Source organism: Mirounga leonina, unplaced genomic scaffold (genome assembly GCF_011800145.1).
Source record: "Mirounga leonina isolate KUSES-001 unplaced genomic scaffold, KU_Mleo_1.0 Mir_53, whole genome shotgun sequence".
In the NCBI taxonomy this organism is placed as follows: Eukaryota; Metazoa; Chordata; class Mammalia; order Carnivora; family Phocidae; genus Mirounga; species Mirounga leonina.
Genome location: NW_023270807.1, coordinates 44,872,694 through 44,895,188, shown reverse-complemented (window position 1 = coordinate 44,895,188; position 22,495 = coordinate 44,872,694).

Here is a 22,495-nt window from a genome sequence, read left to right as displayed (position 1 = left end):
AATGTCTATGTCCCAATCTCCTCTTCTTATAAGGACACCAGTTGCTTTGGATTAGGGCCCACCCTAATGACCACATTTTAAACTTAATTGCCTCTTTATTTTTTAAAAGATTTATTTATTATTTGAGAGAGAGAGAGAGAGCTTGAGTGCAAGAGAGAACAGGGGAGGGGCAGAGGGAGAGAATCTCCTGCAGACTCCCTGCGGAGCAAGGAGCCCGATGCAGGGCTGGATCTCACAACCCTGAGATCATGACCTGAACTGAAACCAAGAGTTGGACGCTTAACCGACTGAGCCACCCAGGCGCCCCTAAACTTAATTACGTCTTAAGTTATGCTTTCTACAAATATAGTCACATTTGGAGTTTGGAGTTAGGGAGTTATGTTTTAAACATATGAATTTTGAGGGCTGGGGAGACACAATTCAGCCCATAAGAAATCACAGCTCAGACTGAGATAGTCTTTCTAACTCCGATTTTGTGATCTTTCCCTTCCTACTGCTCTGATACACTGCCAAAGGTGGCGTATGACAACCCCGGGAGACTGAGAGCATCAGCTGGAGATGATTAGTAGAACTAAAGCCCACAGCATCCTCATCACCTAGAGGAATGGAACACAAATGAATAATTGTGATGGTAAATTTTTCAAAAGGGGCTGTAATAAGCAGAGGACAGTTTTGACCATTGTTCTCTGCTTTGTGAGCAGCTATCTCATCCAATTTAGGACATTAATAAAGCCGGTGATTAGCATCATCTATTATGGCAAATTCCTGCAAATGTGCAAAGGTCAACATTCCATATTTCAAAATAAAAGAATGGTGCAGATTTTTTTTCTCCAGGAAATACCTCTGATGAATAAGACCCCATCAACATGCTGTACTTCTTGGGAATGGTTAGTGAGAAATTTGTGATGCAATGTCTGGGTCCACTTTCACACTCACATTCATAATATGAGCAAAATTCTTTGGTTGAAAAACAACGGACAGTACATATGGGGAAAAATGGATTAGCTTGTTTTCCTCCTCTATTACTTTGTTACTCAAAGCCAGCTGAACATTGAGGATATTTTAGATTCTGATATCAACATAATTAATAGCAATAGAAAGGATAATGAAAAAAAGAGCAATATTTATTTATTTGGTGTCTACTTATGTGTCAAATACCAGACTAAGTATGTAAAGGATACAGGGAAATTTAAGTCTCTGGTTCCCTGCTATTCCTCAAACTCAGCTTTTACATTCCAGTTGGAGAAACAAGATACACAGGAAGAAATTTAAATACCAGTAACAGCCTGAACCACAGCAGATAAGATAATAAATAATTATTGCTAAATGAGTGGAATAAACATTAAATTTTGTGGAAGAAGAGGTCTTTTCCAGCTGGGTAGGCAAAAGAAGGCTTTAGGAGGAAGAAAAAATTTAAGCTGAATGTACAAGGGGAAAAAAAAAGAAATGTGTAGAAGAAAGAAAAGCTGATCTTTGAAGGAGATTATTAGGAGAAATTCTAAGGTTTAGAAGTCACTGAAGTTTTGGGACAGGAACGATGTGATGAAATTGCTCTCTTAGGAATAGTTTAGACACTGTTATAATAGCCTATGTGAGGAGTGACTAAATCTGAACTATGCGAGGTGGTATGAAAAAAAGGAAGATAAAGTAGGGAGAAACTGGAAATAAAGAACAGAATAAATGTGAAGCCTGAGATGACGTAAGGGAGAGGAAAGAACAGAAGGTGATGTCTGTGTTGTTAAGCCTGAATGAGAAGAGTGATAGCATTAGTGATTAGTGAATTGGGGAGAAAGAAGTGGACACTGTTTCTCTTTGAGAAGACGAAAGATTTCACAGACGCAGCCAGATGGATGTTCAAGGGGGAGCATGCTGTAGGCAGTTGAAGATGTAGGTTTGGGAGGCAGGAGAGCAGCTGAGAGGATCAAGATGTAGAGAAGGATTACCCTCATAGAAGAAGGCAAAACAGGGACTCTAACAGGAACAGGTTAGAAAAAGAAAAATTTAATTGTAGAAACAAATTACATATTAGCTGTTAGCCGCAGGATTTTTTTCTGCATCTCAGTATGTAAGAGTGGAACAAAACTTTTTTTGATTGCAAATACATGCAACATGGGATCTGATATATGTGGCATTAAAAGAAAATTATGTATGCTAGTTCACATTTGTTGAAGAAGCACAAAATAGCTATAATTTTTATGAATCAAGTAATGTTCTGGGGGGGTGAAGGGAGTATGATAGACACAGTGCATCTATGAATGTAGGTAAGGTACTACCATCACTATTGTCAGTGCAATGGCTGTTATTGCAGTGGGTCAAGTGTTCAATTAAATATGACATTTCCAGCTTCCATTAAAAAATAATGCATAAAAAAACTGAGCCTGTGTTCATATATCGAAGACATGATGTGACTTTAATTCATTTAGAATCTGATGATTTTGAACTAAATGCAACCCACTCTGACAAGTGCTTCTGAGCATACATGGCACTGCTGGGGTCATGGAAGTCTACAAAGATAAATTAAACACTGCTTCCTTCCAGGAGTAAGGAAGCAGTACGTGATTATTACATATCTGCTTACCATGTGGAGCAGGCACTCTTGCTCAGCTCATGTTAACTTTCATCATATGTGTTATCTTATAATCCAGTGGGCAAACACATATCGCAATGACTCTAATATCAGCCAAGCCTAGATAAAATGATAGAGGCTAGCATGGGAAATGAGAATAATTGCATCTAGAGAGATCTAGGAAAACTTTTATAGGGTAATGTCTAAGCTGGACTTTGACATATGAGCAGGAAAATGAATATTTTTTAACAAGACCATCCAAGTGCCATGAAGGCAAAATCACTTGCTAGAATAAATTGTCAGCTTGTTAATATCAGATAACAGGCAAAATCACTGAGAATTTATTTTATCTAGTTCCTTAGTTTGAAATAAATAGCCACATGCATTGACATCTTGGATGAAATGCTCCAAAAAAGAATTTATGTACAGATATGAAATAGAACTGGATTTTTCAGTGTTGAATCATTCAGAAGAGATTTTTTTGCTCTGTGGTTAGTAAGTATGGTGGTAAAATTTTATGTGGCTAGGCTCTGGTACTCAGATGTTTGGTCAAACACTTGTCTAGGTGCTGCTGTGAAGGATTTTGCAGATGTGCTTAACATTTATAGTCAGTTGTAGATGAGTTGAAGATCACACATAACAGAAGGGGTGGGCCTGATCCAATCAGTTGATGGCCCTAAAAGCAAAAACAGGTTTCTCAAAGAAAAAGAATTCTGCCTCACGGATAAAACAAGCTCCCTCATTTCTAGCCTGATGGACCTGTCAGCCCTCACAATTGCATGAGCTGATCCTTAAAATAAGTCTCTCTTGTATATGTATGAAGAGATTTTATATTTCTCTGGAGAATTCTGACTAATACTGTTGAGTGTATGGAAGGACTTTGAAACCAAAAAGTACATGCTCAGGTGTCAGTGAATGTTTTTTATACTCCTTCTGGGGAAGAAGAGAAGGTAGATCCTTGGGCTAGGCAGACCATTTGTTTACTCATTACTTTTGTTGTGATGGTACTCTCTCTCCAACCCACTCCCATCTCCCTCCCTCCTTCTCTCTCTTGGATATCCTTGTGCTCAACCACAGTGACTCTTAGCCTCCTAGTCTCCATTCAGCCAACCATCCTGTAAAGAACCTCTCCAAGGAGGAGGTCTTCTCATTCTCCATGTATCCTTCCCTGTTTGGGTGACCACTCAGAGCTATGAAATTCTCAAGACTCGGATTCCAGTAGAGAGCTAAGAGGCTTTCATTTAACTTCAGGGCTGAACTTCAGAATCCAAATTTACCAAAGACCTCTGTATTTTGGTAGTTATGAAATAAAACCGGTAACTTGTTTCTTATTTAATTCCTTTGTCTTTTCTCTACCAGTTAGAACTTGGGCATGTGGTGCAGACCAGTGGTGATTGATTTAAATGTTAACTCCAAAATGGTGTGGATCTCAGCTTATTGCTGTGAAGAATCTGGTGTTCACTTTTCATCTTTTCTGAGTTTTCTATAAAATATATTTCTTTTGTAATCAGAAATAAACATAAACCTTAATTTTCTGTCAGTGTAGACAAGCCAGATGTATTAATTTTCTATTGCTGCTATAACAAATTACTACCAACTTAGTTGCTTGAAAACAGTAGAAACTTGCTCTCACAGTTGTGTAGGTCAGAAATCTGAGTTGGTTCAGATACTTTCTCTGCTCCTGGTTTTACAAGGCTGAATTCATAGTGTTGGCAGAGCTATGTACTTTTCTGGAGGCTCTGGAGATGAATTCCCTCCCAAGCTCATTCAGGTTGTTGGTGGAATTCAGTTCCTGTGGTTGTATAACCGAGGTCCCTATTTCCTTGCTGGCTGTTGGTCAAAGGTCAGTCTCAGATTCTAGAGGCTGCCCACATTCCTTGGCTTCTGGCCCCCACCTCAATCTTCAAAATCAATAATATTTCATCTCTCTGGCTTTAAGGGCTCCTGTATTATATTGGGCCACTTAGATAATCCAAGATACTCTCTTTATTTTAAAGTACACTGATTAGTAACCTTAATTTCATCTGCAAAATCCTCCCGCAGAAGTACTAGATTAGTGTTTATCTGAAAAGCTTAGGGGAGGGATCTTGGGAGACATCTTTAGAATTCTGCATATTACAAGAGGGTACCAACACTTCCTTTTTGCTGGAACCTGAAGAGTCCTGATCCTGTTTGAATTTCCCACAGGTTACCCTAGTACTTACCATGATTAGTAATTGCAAAGTAGTAGTTTTAGGAAAGGATACAGAAGGCACAAAAAGGGGTGTGCTCCTTCAGTTTGTTGGGCAAGGCCTCTTGATTGAAGAGAATTGGTTTCCACACTTAACTGAATCGGAACTGTCTTTCAAAGACCACAACTTTCTCTGCTGCCATCACTGATCCCTTCTGACTCCTGTACCACAGTTTGGTCTTATGACAAGTTACTGTTCATCTTTTGTCTGGAAGTTGTGTCACTGCCAAAACATTGATACATTCCTGTCTTAGCTGTTGACACCTCCAGAATCCCATTCATTGGTTCTTTTTCCTCTGACATGGGATTTTTTTCCCAAGTCTCCTTTTTCCTTAGCTTCATCCTGTTCTTTCAGTGACACCACTGTCCCAAGGAACTCATCTAATCTTGGGATGTTCTTCCCTCACATCAACTTGGATGACTCCTGTGCTCATGTTCTCTTCCTTCATGTGAAATATGGGCTCACATGAGGGGCTTGTGCTTTTGGGGGGCAGTGTGTGCACTGTAGATTCAATCTTGCACAGGATGTGCCTAAGATTTAACCTAAATGGGAAAGCTGAATTCAGCATAGGGCCAAACGAGAGACCTCTCTGAAGACATCTGAGACAGAAGAAGCCAGGTAGGCTCAGTCATTGCAGAGATATGAGTCCTTTAATCTGATTTCTAACATGGATTCTAATACACTCTCAATGTGTGCTTGCCAGACAATATAGCCTGGCTTTAGATTCAGGTAATCTTAGGGCTTGGGTATAGGAAAGTCAGTGGTATTTGGATTTTGTTGTTGTTTGTTTGTTTTCTTATTGGTCCTATCTTTTTATTCTGAGGATTTTCCCAACATCTCTAAGCATTTACTTAATACATTGATATTGAAGGAATTTCATCAATCCATTCCTTCTTTTAAGATTGTATATTTAGGTTTTATCTCACAATATTATCTTTTTTCTCACAATGTTTTATTTTATTTTTTACATTTTTATTTATTAATTTAATTTAATTTTATTTTATTTTATTATGTTATGTTAGTCACCATACAGTACATCATTAGTTTTTGATGTAGTGATCCATGATTCATTGGTTTCATATAACACCCAGTACTCCATGCAGTACTTGCTCTCCTTAATACCCATCACTGGGCTAACCCATCCCCCCACCTCCCTCCCCTCTAAAACTCTCAGTTTTTTTCTCGGAGTCCATAGTCTCTAATGGTTTGTCTCCTCCTCTGATTCCACCCCCCTTCATTTTTCCCTTCCTTCTCCTAATGTCCCCCATGCTATTCCTTATGTTCCACAAATATGTGAAACCATATAATAATTGAACTTCTCTGCTTGACTTATTTCACTTAGCATAATCTCTCCAGTCCCATCCATGTTGATGTAAAAGTTGGGTATTCATCCTTTCTGATGGCTGAGTAATATTCCATTGTATAAATGGACCACATCTTCTTTATTTTAAAAATATTTTTATGGTTTCTTTCTATTGTTCTTTATAAGATTCTGACACATCTCACAAATTTAATAATAGTCAAACATTAATGGTGACATCAAGCCATCAGTGAAGAATATCAATAAAGATATTCAATGCGGTCCTGTTGGACACACTTGTGTGGTTAATACACATGGTTGGCAAAGGAACTCTAGACCAATACCCATTTTTTGACTTTTTTTTTTTTTAAAGATTTTATTTATTTATTTGAGAGAGAGAATGAGAGACAGAGAGCATGAGAGGGAGGAGGGTCAGAGGGAGAAGCAGACTCCCTGCCGAGCAGGGAGCCCGCTGCGGGACTCGATCCCGGGACTCCAGGATCATGACCTGAGCCGAAGGCAGTCGCTTAACCAACTGAGCCACCCAGGCACCCTTGACTTTTTTTTTTTTAAAAGATTTTATTTATTTATTTGACAGAGAGAGACACAGTGAGAGAGGGAATACAAGAAGGGGGAATTGGAGAGGGAGAAGCGGGCTTCCAGCGGAGCAGGGAGCCCAATGCAGGGCTCAATCCCAGGACCCTGGGATGATGACCTGAGCCAAAGGCAGACGCTTAATGACTGAGCCACCCAGGCACCCCGATTTTTGGACATATTTTTATTTATCCATTAATTAATTAAACAAATAGTTATTGAGTACTCCTTTATGAAGGACATGGCTTTAGTGGCTAGGGATCCATTGCTGATCAAGAAAGAGTAGTCCTTGCTCTCATGGAGCTGCTTAGGGAAATTAAGCATCAGGCAACACAAGTAATTATTTAATCCATTTGTGACATGTGCTATGAAGGAGAGATATATTGAGTTCTGAGAGTGTATGATTGGAGGACTTAGTCCCAGGTGTCTTTTCAATGAAGCCATCCTTCAGGAAGAAATCTTTGAGCTGGGCCTAAAGAATTCAAGAACAAGTTATCTCCTTTTGCACAGCAAAGGAAACAGTCAATAAAACTAAGAGGCAACCCACAGAATGGGAGAAGATATTTGCAAATGACGTTACAGATAAAGGGCTGATATCCAAGATCTATAAAGAACTTCTCAAACTCAACACTCAAAAAACAAATAACCCAGTCAAAAAATGGGCAGAAGACATGAACAGACACTTCTCCAAAGAAGACATACAAATGGCTAACAGACACATGAAAAAATGCTCAACATCACTAGCCATCAGGGAAATACAAATCAAAACCACAGTGAGATACCACTTAACACCAGTGAGAATGGCAAAAATTAACAAAACAGAAACAACAAGTGTTGGTGAGGATGTGGAGAAAGGAGAACCCTCTTACACTGTTGGTGGGAATGCAAGCTGGTACAAACACTCTGGAAAACATTATGGAGGTTCCTCAAGATGTTAAAAATAGAACTACCTTATGACCCAGCAATTGTGCTACTAGGTATTTACCCCAAAGATACAGATGTAATGAAAAGAAGGGGCACATGCACCCCAATGTTCATAGCAGCAGTGTCCTCAATAGCCGAACTGTGGAAGGAGCCGAGATGCCCTTCAATAGGTGAATGGATAAAAAAATATTTGGTCCATATATACAATGGAATATTACTCAGCCATCAGAAAGGATGAATACCCACCATTTGCACTGACATGGATGAAACTGGAGGGGATTATGCTAAGTGAAGTAAGACAAGCAGAGAAAGACAATTATTGTATGGTTTCACTCATATGTGAAACATAAGCAATAGCATGGAGGACCATAGGGGAAGGGAGGGAAATCTGAAGGGGGAGAAATCAGAGAGGGAGATGAACCATGAGAGACTATGGACCCTGGGAAACAAACTGAGGGTTTCAGAGTGGACGGTGGGGGGTATTAAGGAGGGCATGTGTTGTGATGAGCACTGGGTGTTATATGCAACTAATGAATCATTGAACACTGCATCAAAAACTAATGAAGTACTATACAGTGGCTAACTGAACAGAATAAAAAAAAGAAAATAGAATCACATTTTTCTTTACATACTTTGCTTATGAAACTAGAAATGCATAATATTTTCTATAGTATTGATTTTTAAAAAATACAAATGGGCTCATATAATCTATTCAGTTCAACAACTTGCTTTTCTCACTTAATGATATATTAAACATTGAAAAGGTTCTTAAATGTGAAAAAGTGAATCTATTTTTGACTCTAATTTTCAGTCTCATTAACAGTTGGTGTTGGGGGAGATTATTGAGAGGACATGACCCCTGTGAGCTGGATCCCTGAAATCACAGCCTCCTCACCCCCTTCCCTGTTTTTGGAATGGGCATTCTCCACTCCCAGAGGCTACCCCAAGGACATAGTCTTGAGATGGTTGGTGTTGAGACTGGATGGTATCTGTGACTGAACCCAGTTAAGGCCTCTACAGAAACCTTTAAGAATTGTTGGATAGCTGCAGAGAACTCATCTCGTGGCTGCCCAAGACAAGCCTTATATCTAAATTATCTTGCTTATTAAGCCTACCGCCTACCAATCTGGAATGGATTGTCTCTTTCCTTGGTGTCTTGGTGACCTCCACCTTGTGTATGTGGGGGGGGGGGGGATGAGGGGACTGGTTTCAGATCACACCAGGGAAGCTCTGGACAGCTGATATGAACAATTCCTTTAATGTTTTCAAATCAGTTAATTATTTATTAGGAAGTCTTTTGGAAATGCTGAACAATTTTATTAAATAGGAAAAAACAGTATTCCTAGTGTTTATGATTTTTGTTTAAAAAACAAAACAAAGAGATTAAGGAGTGCACTTGTGATGAGCACTGGCTGTTGTATGGAAGTTTTGAATCACTATATTGTACACCTGAAATTAATATTACAGTGTATGTTAACTATACTGGAATTTAAATAAAAACTTAAAAAAAAAGAACAAGTTATCTTTGTAAGAACAAGTTGCCTCTGCAGAGGGAGAAGACTTGAGCTGGAGGCTATGCATGTATGAAGGCCCTGGGATGGGCCCTGAGATAGTAACAGAGTTAGTTAAAACAAAACAAGACAAAACAAAAACAGCTCTGCACATCTATTAGAACAGCCAAAATCCAAGAATACGGACAACATCAAATTCTGTCAAGGATGTGAAGCAATAGGAACTCTTGGTCACTGCTGGAGAATGCAAAATGATACAACCACTTTGGAAGACAGTTCAGCAGTTTCTTACCAAACTAAACATATTCTTACTATATGATCCAGCAACTGAGTTTCTTGGTATCTACCCCAAAAAAGTTGAAAACTTATGTCTACACAAAAATCTGCACATAGCTGCTTTATTCATACTTATCAAAACTTGGAAGCAACCAAGATGTCCTTCAGTAGGTGAATCATTAAACAAATTATAGTACCTCTACTTCTGGGGAAGATGGTGGAATAGGAGGGCTCTAAGCTCACCTTGTCCCATGGATACAATTAGATAACACCCAAATTGGTGTAAATAACCCAGAAAACAACCCAAAGATTGGCAGAAAAGACTCTCCATGCTAAATATAGAAAATATGCCATACTGAAGAGGGTAGGAAGGGCAGAGATGCAGTCAGGAGCTAAACAGACCTAAGGGACTGTCTACAGGAGGGAGGGACCTCATAGCAGGCACTCCAGGCATGAGGAACCCATATGGGGAAGACAAATCCCCATAACATTTGGCTTTGAAAACCAGAGGAGCATAATTTAAAGAGTTCTTACAATCAGCTGAGCTTACCACCTGGAACTTTAAAAATCATCAGGCTCAGTTCTGGGAGAGCTGGGAGGGTGATAAGAAACTGAGTCCCTCCTCTTAAAGAGACAGCACAGCAAACAGCCCCATGGAGATACAGCTTAGGAGCAGCAGTTTGAAAAACACCTGGGGCATGGCGGGGGGGAGATTTGTTTACTAATCTCAGGGCACGTTTTGGAGGGGCAGGGATCTTTGGGAAATTTCTCCAAGAACAAAGTTGTCTATCCCCCACTTCCCAGCCTAGATACACAGACACCCGCAGGAACCAGTGCAGCATGGTCACTCTCCAGCTGGCTTGCTAACAGTGTGCCCCACCCCCACATTCTCCTGTTGATGTGCCCCTTCCAGCCAGGCCTTGGTTCCAGGTCCCCTCCCACAACAGACCTGCACAAATTTTGCTAAAATGGCACACCCTTCCTCTGTGTTGTCCTGCCAACCTGCCCCCTCCAATACTTGGCTGGAACCCATCCAAAGTGGTGTCACAAGCTTAGCAGTGTGCAGGCAGCCCTGACAGGGATCAGTACCACTCCAAATGACTCCTGCCTTGGGAAGAGGGAAAGATAACCACATACACCAGTCTGACTGCAGCCCCAGCAGTGGGCTGGGGACAGACAGCTGGTCTGACTGCAGGCCCCACCCACCAATGAAAGCTTCTCGGGGGGACAGCACAAAGAAAGTGCTCTACAGTTTGGTGCTACTGCATCTCTGACAAACACCTGGTCTGACTCAAGTCAAGTCCAAGGCAGCCCCAGACTGGCCCACTAACAACACAGGGACAAAAACCTGCCCACAACAGGCAAAAAGAGCCATTGCACATAACTGGACTGAAGGCAAAAGCAGCTCAGCCATAATAGTAGGCCACACACAACACACATAGGGAGACATCCCTGAAGCATCAGGTTCTGGTGAATGGGGGACACTGCACTGCAGGGCACTACACAAACTCTTCTTCATAAGGCCACTGCTTTCAAGAGCAGGAGACATAGCTGACTCTCCTAACACATAGAAACAGATATAAAAAGACAAAATGAGAAGACAGAGGAATATGTCCCAAATGAAAGAATGGGACAAGACCACAGCAAGAGAGCTAAATGAAATGAAGATAAGTCATATGCCTGACTGAAAATTTAAAGTAATGATTATGAAGATACTCACTGGACTTGAGGAAAGAGTGGAATACCTCAGTGAGACCCTTAACAAAGAGATAACAAAAAACCAGTTAGAGATGAAGAACTCAATAACTGAAATTAAAAACACACTAGATGGAATAAACTGTAGACTAGAGGAAGTAGAAGAACAGATCAGTGACCTGGAGGACAGAGTAATGAAAAGCAATCAAGCTGAATGAGAAAGAGAAAAAAAGTAATAAAAAATGAAAATAGTCCAAGGGAACTCAGCAACATCAAGTGTAAAAACATTCACATTATAGGGATCCCAGAAGAGATTTAAAAAGGGGGGCAAAAAACTTACTTGAAGAAATAATAGCTGAACACTTCCTGAATCTGGGGAAGGAAACAGGAATCCAGATCTAGGAGGCACAGAAAGCTCCCAACAAAAGTCAAGGAGGTCCACACCAAGATACATAGTCATTAAAATTGCAAAAGTAGTGATAAAGAGAGAATTTTTAAAGGAGTAAAGGAAAAGAAAGCAGTTATATATGAGGGAAACCCCATAAAGCTATCAGCTGATTTTTCAGCAGAAACTTTGCAAGCTGGAAGGGAGTGACATGGTATATTCAAAGTGCTAAAAGGGAAAAATCTACAGCCAAGAATATTCTATCCAACAAGGCTACCATTCAAAATAGAAGGCAAGATAGTTTCCTAGACAAAAAAAGTTAAAGGAATTCATGACCACTAAACCAGCCCTACAAGAGATGTTAAAGAGGACTCTTTGATTGGAAAGGAAAGACTGTAAGTAAGAGTAAGAAAATTAGCACAAAAGCAGCAAAATTAAGTATATCTATAAAAATCAGTCAAGGGATTCATAAAATAAAAGGATGTAAAGTATGACACCATATACCTAAAACATGGAGGGTAGAGGAATAAAGAATGGGTTCAAACTTAAGCAACCATCAACTTTAATATAGACCACTATATGAGGATGTTATATACAAACCTAATGGTAACCACAAATCAGAAACTAGTAATAGATATGCAAAAAATAAAGAACAAGGGATCCAGGTATATCACTAAACCATGAGAGAAGAGAACAAAGGAAGAAAGGAAAAAAAGAACTACAAAATAACCATAAAACAAAAAACAAAATGGCAATAAGTACATACTTATCCATAATTACTTTGAAACTGAATGGACTAAGTACTCCAGCGCAGGAAAAGCTGTTCTAAGAGGGAAGTTATAGCAATATAGGCCTACCTCAAGAAGAAAGAAAAAAATCTCAAATAAAACAATCTAACCTTATACCTAAAGGAGCTAGAAAGAAGAACAAACAAAACCCCAAACCCATAGAAGGAAGGAAATAATAAAGATTAGAGCAGAAATAAATGAAATAGAACCTAAAGAAACAATAGAACCCATCAATGAAACAAGGCACTGATTCTTTGAAAAGATTAACAAAATTGATAAATCTTTAGTCAGACTCTTAAAAAAAAAAGGAGAGGACTCTAAAGTAAACAAAATAAGAAATGAAAGAGGAGAAATAACCAATACCACAGAAATACAAAGGGTTCTAAGTGAATATAATGAAAAATTATATACCAACAAATTGGACAGCCTAGAAGAAATGGATAAATTCCTAGAAACATTAACCTATGAAAACTGAATTGGGAAGAAATAGAAAATTTGAACATATTGATTACCAGCAATGAAATTGAATCAGTAATGAAAACACTCTCAACAAACAAAAGTCCAGGACCAGATGGCTTCAGAGGTGAATTCTACCACACATTTAAAGAAGAGTTAATATTTATTCTCAAATGATTCCAAAAAATAGAAGAGGAAAGAAAGCTTTCAAATTCATTCTATGAGGCCATTACCCTGACACCAAAACTGGGTATAAAGACACTACAAAAAAAGGGAACTACAGGCCAATATCTCTGATGAATATAGATGCAAAAATCCTCAACAAAATATTGGCAAACCAAATCCTAGAATATATTCAAAAGAATCATTCACCATGATCAGGAGGATTTATTCCTGGGATGCAAGTGTGGTTAAGTATTTGCAAATCAATGTGGTACATCACATTAATAAGAGAAAGGCTAAAAACCATACGATCCTTTCAATAGATGCAGAAAAAGCATTTGACAAAGTACAATACCTATTCATGATAAAAACCCTCAACAAAGTAGGTTTAGAGGCAACATACCTCAACAAAATAAAGGCCATAGGAGCGCCTGAGTAGCTGTTGGTTAAGTATCCAACTCTTGGTTTTGGCTCAGGTCATGATCTCAGGGTTGTGAGGCCAAGCCTCACCTCAGGCTCCACGCTCAGCAGAGTCTGCATGAGATTCTCCCCATCTTCTTCTTCTCCTCCCCCTACTCTCTGTCTCTCTCTAAAAGAAATAAATAAAATAAAATCTTTAAAAAAAAATAAAGGCCATATATGAAACACCCACAGCTAACATCACGCTCAGTGGTGAAAAGCTGAGAGCTTTCCCCCTAAGATCAGGAATAAGACAAAGATGTCCACTCTTACCACTTTTATTCAACATAGTACTGGAAGTCCTAATCACACCCCTCAGACAAGAAAAGGCATCCAGATTGGTAAGGAAGAAGTAAAACTTTTACTATTTGCAGATTACATGATACTACATATAGGACACCCTAAGGACTCCATCAGAAAACTACTAAAGCTGATAAATGAATTCAGTAAGGTCACAGGATACAAAATCAACATAGAGAAATCTGTTGCATTTATATATACTAATAATGAAGCAGCAGAAAGAGAAATTTAAAAAAAATCCCATTTGCCAAAAATGATAAAATAACTAGGAATAAACTTAACCAAGGAAGTGAAAGACTCATACTCTGAGAACTATAAAACACTGATGAAAGAAACTGAAGATGACACAAAGAAATGAAATGATATTCCATGCTTGTGGATTGGAAGAACAAATATTATTAAAATCTCCATACTATCCAAAGTAATCCACAAATTAATGCAATCCCTATCAAAATACCAACAGCATTTTTCATGGAACTGGCACAAATAATCCTAAAATTTGAATGGAACCACAAAAGACCCTGAATAGCCAAAGAAATCTTGAAAAAGAACAAAACTAGAGGAATCACAATCCCAAATTTCAAGATATACTACAAAGCTGTAGTAATCAAAACAGTATGGTACTGGCACAAAAACAGACACATGGATCAATGGAAGAGAATAGAAAGCCCAAAATAATATGCATGATTATGTGGTCAATTAATCTTCAACAAAAGAGGCAAGAATATGCAATGGAAAAAAGACAGTCTCTTTAATAAATGGCATTGGGAAAACTGGACAATTACATGCAAAAGAATGAAACTGGACCACTTTATTATATCATATGCAAAAATAAATTCAAAGTCAATTAAAGACCTAGATGTGAGACCTAAAACCATAAAAATCCTAGAAGAGAGCACAGGCAATAATTTCTCTGACATTGGTCCTCGTGCCATTTTTCTAGATATGTCTCCTGGGGCAAGTGAAACAAAAACAAAAATAAACGATTGGGACTACATCAAAATAAAAACTTCTGCACAGAAAAAGAAACAATCAACAAAACTGAAAGACAATCTACTGAATGGGAGAAGACATTTGCAAATGACATATCTGATTAAGGGATAGTATATAATTATAAGCTATTTCTTATATATAGTATATATATACTATATATATTTATATATAAATTATATTTATATATAATTATATAAATATACAAATAACATATACAACTCAACACTGAAAAAACATATAATCCATTAAGAAGAAGTTGGAGTGCTGAGAGCAAGTTGTAAGGTGTGTGATTTGTGAACTTGGTCATAGAGTAGCACTTACACGCATAAATGTGACCCTAGGATTCACTTTTGTGTTTTCATTCTATATTTTTTAGTTGGCTCTTCCTTCCACCTTTTGAATAGGGTTTAAAATAAAAACAGTTTATTTACACATCATACAAATAGTTGGTAATAAGAAACTTGAGTGAGAAAACAATAAGAATAATTTAGATAAGCATTTTTAAAGACTAGACATTTCAATTTTTTTCAAGGGCTAAGATAACATTTATTTAACAAGACCAGCACATTCTGTAGATACAGGGCAGAGAAAGTTGGACAACAACACTGCAAATACTAAAGTACATCATAAAAGACTGTCAGGGAATGTTGATGTAAGTCCCATGAAAGCATTGAATAATACAGGAGTAATAATTGTGTGATCCTCCTAAGCTCCTTTAGAAGTCAATTTTTGCTTATAAAAGGAAACATACTCTGTAATGTTTCTAGCTCAGCTTCATTTAGGAAGAGAAAAAGATTTGCTCTGTTACTCTGGAGCCCTCACTCAGAGGCCCAAGTGAAAGTGTCAATGTCTGAAACCCAATTCCATGGTCATTCTGGTCTTTGTGTGATTGTTCATATCAAATGATATGGTAGAACAGTCGCTCTGTTTTTAAAGTATTTTGATGATGTGAAATACCACTTATTAAAAATTAAAAGTACAGAATACAAAACTGTATATAGTGTATGATATCTATTTTATAACATGTTTGTGGCCTGAATTTCTCTAGGCTTCATTAGTCTAACCTATGAGTGCAAATGAGGCCTCATGAGTGGTTGTGTCAAAAATGTCACTGTCTATTGCCTCTATTTGCATAATTCAGTCTCATCTGCTGTGCCTAGAAGGCGCTGATGCTATCTTGTATGTACTTACAAAGAGTTCCATCAGTTTACTTTACTTCAGATCTCTTTGTTGGTATCCAGGGCTTACAGAGTCCAGGGTACTCAGTTTAGATTCATGCTGGGACTATACATATATAAATGCAGATTCATACAGAAGAATGTCTAGAAGAAAGTATATCAACTATTTTCTCCATTTGGTGAGATTATGGATAAGTTTTTCTACTTTTTTGTATTTTCCAAATTGTTTTTAATGAGCCTATTCTGCTTTTAAAGAAAAACTAGAAAAGTAAGAGGAGAAATGGAGAAAGAAAGGAGGAAGGGAGTGGTGTGGGAAGAGAAAGAAGAAAGAGAGAGAAAAGAGAGAAATTAAGGAAGAAAAGGCAGAAAGTAAACATTGATTAGATCTAGGGTATGTGTTTTATGAATTATGCTAAAAATGTGGCAAAGTCATAGGTCCTTTCCACATTGGAGGTTACCAGTTGCAGAACCATATACTGAGTTGCTTGGAAACTCAGTGACTTGCTGACAAGCTGGAGAACTAACGGTCTCAGCCTATCATTCTCCAACTCTGAGGGACAAGCAAGTCATTCTGCTCCTGTGGGTCCGACTTTCCCAGCTGTAAAACAGAAGGCTTGAGCTAGGTCTAATAGATTTCTTGCAGCTTGGTCATGTGATACCATAGTTCTTGTGGAAGCAACAGTCACTGAAGTCATATAGACACGGTGTGTGGATTGAGGGGGCCTGAGAATCCTACCTGTTCTAGGTAGGGTGGGAGTCTGGCTTGAGCAGAAAGATGAATGCCAGAGGAATGGTTTGGCTTTCCTGGAGGATGGCTGGAGATATATGGGACCAATAAGAGTAGATGAAGCTTAGTGGTATGTAGAAAAGAGGTGGACTAGCAGATGGTTAGAGCTGCGGGAGAGTGGAGTGACTGCATGCTTTCCTGTCTTTCCTGTTCAGCTCAGGAAAGATCTAGTGAAATGCATGTAGATGGAGTATCCCCAGGTTGTCCCTTGCGAAGGAGCATTTATTGTATATTAGTATTTCCTAATTTTAATGATCTTCATAGTCTGTCCTTATTTTTCTAAGAAAACTGACAACAACTTGCCAAAAAACTGAAAGGATTTGACATCCACTTTCTCACAGTATTAAGTACTGCCCTTCTACCCTTGACTTTCTATAGACCAGGAGGTGCCAGTGTGACCTATAGAAGGATTGTTCTAGCATGGGACTCAACATACCTAAGCAGTCAATTCCTGAAATATTGATGGCTTAGTATTTTTCCATTCTGGAGTCTCAGAACTTTATTTTTGTTATGGGTTGGTATTTTTCCCTGAAGGTAATTATGTACAATACTGAACTCTAGTTTTCTTTTTTTTAATTTAATGAATGAAATTAAATATTTCATTTGAAATATTCACCAATTTTTCAAAAGCTGATCCACTCTCCTCTGAAAATTCCATTTCTTTAAGAAATATGCATCTTGGGCGCCTGGGTGGCTCAGTTGGTTAAGTGACTGCCTTTGGCTCAGGTCATGATCCTGGAGTCCCGGGATCGAGTCCCGCATCGGGCTCCCTGCTCAGCAGGGGGTCTGCTTCTCCCTCTGACCCTCTTCGCTCTGGTGCTATCTCTCATTCTCTCTCTCAAATAAATAAATAAATAAATCTTAAAAAAAAAAAAGAAATATGCATCTTGCATGGCTTTTTCTTTTTTTTTTTTTTGGCTACAGAAATTCTTTTTTTTTTTTAAGATTTTATTTATTTGACAGAGAGAGACACAGTGAGAGAGGGAACACAAGCAGGGGGAGTGGGAGAGGGAGAAGCAGGCTTCCTGCAGAGCAGAGAGCCCAATGCGGGGCTCGATCCCAGGACCCTGGGATCATGACCTGAGCCGAAGGCAGACGCTTAACGACTGAACCACCCAGGAGCCCCTTGGCTACAGGAATTCTTAACACTACTGGAATTTGAGGACATTTTGCAGTCTGTAGAGAGGACAAGTGTCTGGGTACATCTTCCATTCCATGTGCTCTACTGTCATCCATCCAGCTCAGCTTTCTCCAACCCAGGGGGCAACCTACACAAAAAGCAAGAAGTTGAACAGAAAGAGTCCGAGAAGTTAATTCCAACATTAAAAAGCATGTAAATACTAAAATAGTGCATTATTATTTACAGTTTATTCGCATACGGTATTTCATGTGAACCCTTCATATGTGCTGAAATGGATGAGAAGATTTTGCTGATTTGTGCTTAGCAATTTCCTTTGATCTATCCTCTTCATGTCCTATATGTCTCCTTCATTTCCACAATCACTGTGCAATGTTATTCCTTCATTCAATAAATATATATTTAATGATATAGCATGCTAGGCACTGTACTAGGTGCTCTGATACAATAGTGAAAGGACAAATACAGACTCTGCTTGGGACTTATAATCAAATGTAAAAATTGAACAAAGAATTGAAGAAATTCTTTTGTCCATGGTTGGAAAGTGTTATTTCAGAGAAAATAAAGAGGGTTTGGGGAGCATAAAACAACGAGTCAGGGATAATGTATCATTCAGGGTCCAAACAGAATTCTACTCAAAGAATAAGGCAATTTACAGACGTGTCAACAGACTTATGCAAACCAGCAATGGGTGTTGAGTCATTTAGGGACTAGCAGTCATGGAGAAGTCATTATACACCTCATCTGGTGAGAAGAGCACCATTGAGAACAGGATATAGTTGCTCCTAGAACCCCAGAGCCGAAGCAGGGAAGGAGCAAGGGAAGAAATACCTTGAACTCTCTCTCTTCTTTCCCTTGGCTCTCCTACAAGTGCTTTCACTGGCTATCTTAGCCAGAACCAGAGGGCAAAGGAACCCCAGAGGGGCAGGTGGTATATCTCAACCTTCTAGGACACAAACCAGGGTAGGAAAGAAGAGAAAAAGGACTGGAGGTGGGGGAGAAGAAAGGAGAATCACTATTACAGCAAGCCTCCTTAAGAAAGAAGTGGTTTAGGTTGAAATCTGAAGGACATAAGAATTAGCTTAGCTAGGGATGGGGAAAAGGAAAGTTTCAAACGCTGGCAATGGCACATTTGAATCCTGACATGAAAAAGCGGGCATGTTCAAGGAATAGAAAACATAGCATATGGCTGCTGTGAAAACAGCCAGAAGTGTAGCTTGAAATTAAATAGTCAATGACTCAGGATTTTATCTTAAGGGTAATAGGAAATCATGGAAGTCTTTGCATAGATACTGACCTGAATCAATTTCATGTTTTCTTGCCATTTGCAACGATGTGGATGGAACTGGAGGGTATTATGCTGAGTGAAATAAGTCAATCAGAGAAAGACATGTATCATATGATCTCACTGATATGAGGAATTCTTAATCTCAGGAAATAAACTGAGGGTTGCTGGAGTGGTGGGGGGTGGGAGGGATGGGGTGGCTGGGTGATAGACATTGGGGAGGTATGGGCTATGGTGAGTGCTGTGAATTGTGTAAGACTGTTGAATCACAGACCTGTACCTCTGAAACAAATAATACATTATATGTTAAAAAAAGATAGCCCGAAGAGGAAAATGAAGGGGGGGGAAATTGGAGGGGGAGACGAACCATGAGAGACTATGGACTCTGAAAAACAAAGTGAGAGTTCTAGAGGGGAGGAGGGTGGGGGGATGGGTTAGCCTAGTGGTGGGTATTAAAGAGGGCATGTACTGAATGGAGCACTGGGTGTTATATGCAACCGATAAATCATGGAACACTACATCAAAAACTAATGATGTAATGTATGGTGATTAACATAACATAATAAAATTTAAAAAAATCAGTTTCACATTTTAAATAATTATTCTGGCTCTTATGTGAAGAATAGTTTGGAGGGACCAAAAACAGATGCATGGAGATCAGCTAGGAAACTGTGAGAAATGGAGATGATGAAGGGATTAAATGAAGTGGACATATTTGAAAGATATGAAGTGGGAAGATCATCAGGACTTGAGGATTAAGTAGGAATGGATGGAGTGTGATGGCGAGTGGTCAAAAATGACTCCCAGGTGATTATTGCATGATAATGCCATTTACTGAACTAGAAACCACCAAGAAACAGCTTTGGAAGTTTGGACATGAATTTGTGTCACTCCTGGGTGGAGACATCGAGTAGAAAATTGTGTATGTGACTCTGGACCTCAGAGAGTCCTGTCTGGGCTGGAGATACTGATTTGGGAGTCACTGGCACATAGATGACAATCACAGTCAAGAACATGAATAAGATTATCCAGGGACAGAATGTTAATTTAAGGCATTAGAATAGAGCCCTAAGGAATGAGAAGTTTTAAAGATTTTCCTGAGAGTGACTTTAGGAGATTGAAAAGCAGTAAAGGAGAAGCAAAACCAAGGGTATACAGTGTGGCAGCCAAAGTAACAGGATGTTTGGAATAAAGGAGGTGGTCAGCTATGTTGCATTCAGGTTCTGGTTACCTTATGATGAACCTACTGCAATGAACAATTCCTGTACTTCCATTTCCAAGGTCTTCTTCTTTGTTCTTGACAGACAGAGATGCAAGAATCATCCTTTGTTTTTATTTTATACTTTTACTTCTCAGAAACTTTTAAGTATTTTGAGCCAGAAACAGAAATTTTTACTTCAAAATCTTAAAGTTGTCTACTGATTAATTTTCCTCACTTTGTCTGTCTTAGAATAAGTATATAATTATAAGTAGAATAAATAAAATAAGTATAGAATAAAATAATAGGAATAGAATAAAGATTTAGTAGGTGTTATTATCTTTATTATAGGAATAATTGAGAGTGAGCAACATACAACTAAAAGCTAGATGTGAAATCTGGAGGTACTCTTTGGTTTATGAAAAGATACTTGCATATACTGAATGAGAGGGTGAAGCAAGCTGAGGACCAATACTAGAACTTAATAGTCAGAATGGATGCATTAAAAAAAATTATTAATCTTCTGCCCAAGGCAGATTGTTAAGCCAAGGTTAGAGCCCTGATTGGGAAAACTAGAGACCCTGACATGGAGGCTGGAGACAATGAGTGGATATTCCCAAATACTTTGATTTCTCAGAGTCCTTGAATCATCTGGTGTGGTCTACTTCTGGGGACCCACACCTCCCTATTAAAAGCCAACACAATGCCATGCTAAAGACAATGAAGAGACCTCTCCCTCACAAAGCAACAGGTGCCCATCTCAGGATCTGCTCCCTCCTCCCATTCTGTCAACTACTCCTAGAACTAGGGCTAATTCTCAGCACAATCCAGTGAGGGCTATGCTGGGTGTGAAACAGAGAAGAGACAGTATACCCCAAAGGAACTGTAAGATCTAAACAACATGTTATGGTGGGAGCCAGATATATGTGTGTGAGCGTGGATGTTGAGGGTGCTTGATCAAGGATACCAGAAGATAAGATCTGATAAGTGAACATTCTCCCAAGATACAGAATTTGACATTTTGGCAAGGACCCCAGGAAATGATGCAAATTTATTATTAGGATGCGTTCTAGAAGCATGGAAAAAATCATATCCTACAATTAAACAATATTGAAATGCAGAATTGCTAGGGACTAAAAGGCTTCAGGATTTGGATATGCTGGAATGGATGAGTGGGTTCCACAAGAAGGCCTGGAAGACACACCATTTACCAAGGCCATGAAGTGCACCAGTGAGAGGGGCACCAGCATCACTAAGAATTTCAGTGGTAGTTGTCCTCTATAGGCCAGGACTGACAGTAGGTGAGGTTGTTCCTGAATGTGGCATGCTGCTAGAAGTGGAGATGACAGAAACCTGAAACATAAAGACCAGGTGGTGACACTTCACTGCCAGACACCAGAGGGTTGCCATTATAATTCTAGTCAGCAAGAATGGAATGGCAGCCAAGGTGGCCTGACCTGCAGAGAAGTATGGAGATGATTAATAGCACACAGTGTTTCTAGATGGGTAACCAATAAGACTATCACTCAGTCTATATGAGAAGAAGAAACCATGGATGATTGTCCTAAGTTGATTATAAAAAGCCACAATCTCATTTCTACTTTCTAGACCTGAGCCAGTTTTCAGATCTAGAATCTGCTGACTGGAGATCGAGGAGCTGTAAGATGATACAGTCATAAGGCCATGTGAATACTGAAACAATCCTTCATAAGACAGAAGTGGTGCAACTGGGACCAATAAGTAAGCACATAATCTGGGCCCCTAAGTATCCACCTCCGTTGCACCATCACTTTGTTTCCAATTCATGCCTATGATTGTGTTAGGGATCCCAATCGAACACCTGAAGGAACAGGGAAAAGCTTGAGCTTGGTTTACGGATGAGTCAGCTTGGTATATGAGCTCAAGCTGAAAATAGAGAGCAGTGGCAGTAAAATCCACTCAGAGGTAAGCTTGAAAGATAGGGTGAAGGGAAATTGTTCCCAATGAGCAAGACATCAGATGGTGTACCTGGTCCTGGTTACCTACCTATTTGTGGAAAGAGAAATAGCCTGAATTAGAAAGTATATGGACTCTGTTGTGGTGAGCACTGGGTGTTACATAAGACTGATGAATCACAGACCTGTACCCCTGAAACAAATCATACATTATATGTTAATTAATTGAATTTAAATTTAAAAACCCCACAAAATTACAAGCTGACTTCAAAAGAAAAGAAAAAAAAAGAAAGGAAAGGAAAGGAAAGGAAAGGAAAGGAAAGGAAAGGAAAGGA